General features: G+C 40.4%; 1 pseudogene; it reads left to right on the forward strand.

Moving 5' to 3' along the window:
• The first annotated feature begins 3304 nt into the window (after nucleotides 1-3304).
• On the forward strand, nucleotides 3305-3906 carry LOC149227199 (F-box protein 7 pseudogene; annotated as a pseudogene).
• The last annotated feature ends 434 nt before the right edge of the window (nucleotides 3907-4340 follow it).

Below are 4340 nucleotides of genomic sequence, written 5' to 3' on the forward strand. Positions count from 1 at the left end.
TCAAAATGGATCGGATTGCAAGAAGATACGCTCCCATGAGCCGAGATCACATCCCAGGTTTTCCAAATAAAATGCCCAAGGTAGATTGGTCAAAGAATTTTCCTGTGTTCAGAAATGTGGAAGGTAATGACGCTGCTCTTCATCTGGTGAAATTTCACATTCATGTGCATAGATTACAGATCAATTTTCCTGAAGTCTGTTTGATGAAAATGTTTATGGCTACCTTGGAAGATGAAGCCCGATCTTGGTATGAAAGCTTGCTACCTGCTTCCATTTATTGTCTAAAGGATTTTCATTCAATATTCTTTGAGAAGTATAAAGAATCTTATCCATCATTAAATTTAGTTCAGGATTGGTCCAAGCATGCTTATGGTTTTATTGAGAACCTTGAAAAATACTATGAGGATGATAATTTTACGGTTGAAGAAATCACGGAAGAACTGTATGAAAATCCGTTCCAGTAGCCTACAGAACTCTTAGAGGAAAATTTGCAGCAGGATCAAAATCAGCAGGTTAAAGATTTCCATATGACTGAAAATGATGAAAAAAGAAGTACTATTTCAAATATGGTTGAAATAAATGAGGATACGCAGGAAAATGATGCTCCAATCTCCGAAAATGATGATGATAAACCAGATCCAGAGACGGATTGTGATCAGGAAAAACATGGGTCTCCAGAACTCATAGAAGAGAATTGCATTGTTGAGGCTTCTTCAAATGAAGAAAACAGAGTTACAGGCTTAACTACCCTCATCTCATCAAAACACAACCTTCCTACCAAGGTAATCCAGCCAATTCATGAACAACAAGAGGATATCTTTGTTCAGGAACATGAAAACCTGGCAATCATATCATATGAAGATAACCTACAGTACATTTACACCGCAGAAGATCAAAGCATTCAGGATTTCCATTCAGATTCTTCTTCATATGTTTCATGTGCTGAAATGTTTTTCCAAGAAGAGATCTGCTCATCTATTTGTTCAGAATTTTTTGGGGACCAGGAGCAGATTTTTACTGAAGTACATTTTGAAGAAAGATCAGAAGCAGGTGAAAAGGACACCTTGTTCTTTCAGCAGGAGGTGGCAATGGAAAATCTTCATGTTTTTCAAGATCCTCTGGCAAGTTTGTTGCAGCCAGCAGTGACGGTGATTATTGGAGTGTTCAGTGATGAAGGAGATTAGGGTCAATTAGCTTTTTGGATGCCCAGTTACAAGTATCTACGGTTGACCTGGAGATCTGATAGGAAGAATCAGTCAAGAAGCCATCTTCTTAATTGGTTGCACTGGAATTTTGATATAGTTTGAGGGTATATTGTCTTGTAAGAAACACAGGTGGCCATGTACTGCCACAAAGCTTTAAGTTTTAAGTCCAGGTCTTTGGTATTTTGAGTTAGTTTGCTAGAGTTAAGTTTTTCAGTCATTTCAGTTCGCATTGAGTCAGTTTGAGTCAAGTTTCAGTCAATAAATTGATTTCATGTTGGTTTGTCAGAATAATGGACTCCATAGCCCAATGGACGAAGGCACTGTCTTCTCTCCCAAATATTTGCAGTTCTTGGCACCTCCACGGAGCGACAACTACCATCCCAATTGGAGCCAATGTTAGACTCAGTCTTGTCAGTCCTCTGTCAGAGTCTAATTCACCAAGGTTCATTTCTCGTCATTTGCAGTCATCAAATGCCATTTTGGTCAAAAAGATTCATTTTAATTCCTGAGTCCAGGGTTTTGTCTCCAGAAGTGTGAAATAATGCCAGCAGGCCAGAGGGAGGATCAAATAAGTTTTCATTTCAAGATTGCCATCATCAATAATACTCAAGGTTGATTCCTCTTCAAAACTCTGTTTTGAAGAGGGAATCGTCAAATCAATGGTTAGCATAAGTGTATTTTTAAAGTTTTCCGTCATGAAGAATTTCAAATACAGGCCTTGGTCACCTTATTATCTTCAGCAGCTTCAGCAACCCCGCAACAAATAAACGGGACTCATCATTCACTCCAAAGAAATCAAGACAATTTTGTTTGCTGAGCTTGGCTGTTTGAAGCACTTTACAAATGTAAAGGTTTTGAGAGAACATATGCAACAAAATTACGACCATGTTTGTTGTGAAAGTTTGTGGAAGTCAACCATTGAGGAAACAGATCGAAAGGTACATGCGCATTCATGTAAACCAACCTGTGGTGAGAGAAAAAAGTGCCACTCGAACGACTGTTTGCAAAATTTTACTGAAAAATCAAATCTCAGTGAGCACATTAGAGCAGTGCACCTTGGATTAAGACCATCTTAAATATATATTTCATGATTGTGAAATGAAATTTGCACAATCATGAGAAGACATTGCTGTGTAGAAAAATTATAAGGGCTCCATGAATTCCATTCATCCGTTTTGACAGAATGAATGCTCCAAGCTTTTAGGCGTTGCTTTTGGTTTCATGTCGAAGTTTCATGGAGAGAGGGCAAAACTGGTGATTTTTCAAACCAAGACTGTGTTTATGAGTCTGCACGATGCATAGGAAGAAGGCGCGACGCACATGGGCCGCACGGCGCATGGGGCGCTCCTCCGCAGTGTGAAATTAACACTGGCATGGCGCACTCACCAGGCACGGCGCGTTGGGCTGGTGCGCGACGCACAGGCCTGAAACAATTTTTTTTTACCACTTCACACTCAAATTTCGCCTCCTATGTTTTGATGTGAATCTTTAAATTGCTTGTTGGGTTCGTTTGGAAAGAAGAGGAGGATTTATAATGTCAAAAATGTCAACTCAGTTTCAAAATCCACTATGGACAGTATGGAATTCAAGGCAGCGACTCTTCATGTTACAGTTATGGTAATGGTGGCGGCGTTAACATATGAGACGACTACAGCTCTTCCTTGGAACAAGAAGGCACTCAGAATAGCCGGTGAGATCAATAAAGAAGGACCATAGATTGGTTTGGTCACTGTGTATCCACCAGAAGAAGTTGCCTTCATGGCCATAAAGTTCTGAAGCGTCATCGCAAATACCCATTGCTCAACTTTTCTGGTCACAGATTTCACATTGGAACAATCTATGGCAAAAAGGTGATCTATGTAAGATGCGGTGGAGGAATGTGGAATGCAGATGTAACGACTCAGATGATGTCTGATCTGTTTAATATAGTTGGAGTTGTGCATTTTGGCATTGCTGGCAATGTAAACAATTCTCTTTCAATAGGGGATGTAACAGTCCCCAAATATGTTGCCCACACTGGAATCTGGGAGTGGCTAAAATTAAACGACACAAGAGGAGGCGGCCTTGAATGACACACATTTCTCTCTTTGGTTGCAGAAATGGCCCTTTTAATACCTGTGGAAATAGGTCATGCTGGTCCACCTAAACCTCTGCAGTACTTGGATACACATCGGCCATGGTTAAGTTTGTATGGAACAAGAGTTCGACCAGTTCCTGCTTTTGGAAGCTTGAGCAATAAGCCTGCTTCTGACCCAGCTCTAATACACCGGATTTTACCCGATGAGCTGCTTTTTGAGGTTTTTGCACGTATGACACCTTACACTTTAGGAAGGGCAGCATGTGTATGTCGAAAATGGCGCTATGCCCTTCGGACCCCTTGTCTTTGGCGCAATGCATGCATTAATACCTGGCAGCTTTCTGGACTAGAAGAAATTATAAGATTCTGAAAACTGATTTTGGAGGCTCTTGGTGTAAAATGTGGCTTCATCGTCCTAGGCTTCGTTTTGATGGACTGTATGTTAGTCGAAACACCTATATTCGTGCCGGAATTGCAGAATGGAAAACCACCAATCCAGTGCATTTGTTATTGATTGGAAGATCATTGGAATTACAGCTGCCAGAAAAGACAGATGTAATTAGTATCACAAATGAGAAAATGAAATCATCAGATGTTCAAGTGCCATGGCAGAAAATCTTTTAACTGAAGAGTTATAGTAGATCTTAAGGTATGCTACTATGGCTATGTGTGTTTTTTTCCCCAGTGGTAAATTCTTGTACAAGAACTCATCTCAGAAGGTGAAGGATGTTGCAAAAGCTATGTATGGACGGGCATCAAAAGCTGAGTCTATCTTTGGCGGTTGCTACACAATGATAAAGGATCATGTTGAGGCAACCATTTTGTACCCAGGTTTACGACCTACTATCCTAAGAATCCGTCTAAGATTAAGAGGTACAACTATTGGTGCAAACAATCGGTTGGATCTTGTCTCTCTTGTGACTAGTGGCATCGGAGAGAATGAAGTTAATGTTGAAGAAGAGTGGTGAACTTAGAAGGATGTAGCAGTTTGGAGAAGCTCCCCGAAGGTTTCCGTCTTCTACTGTTTTTGGAGGACTTGAACTTAGCAGAATGTGAAA

This window comes from Pinus tabuliformis, chromosome J (assembly GCF_031772625.1).
Source record: "Pinus tabuliformis cultivar Carrire ecotype Pingquan chromosome J, CPIR1, whole genome shotgun sequence".
NCBI lineage: Eukaryota > Viridiplantae > Streptophyta > Pinopsida > Pinales > Pinaceae > Pinus > Pinus tabuliformis.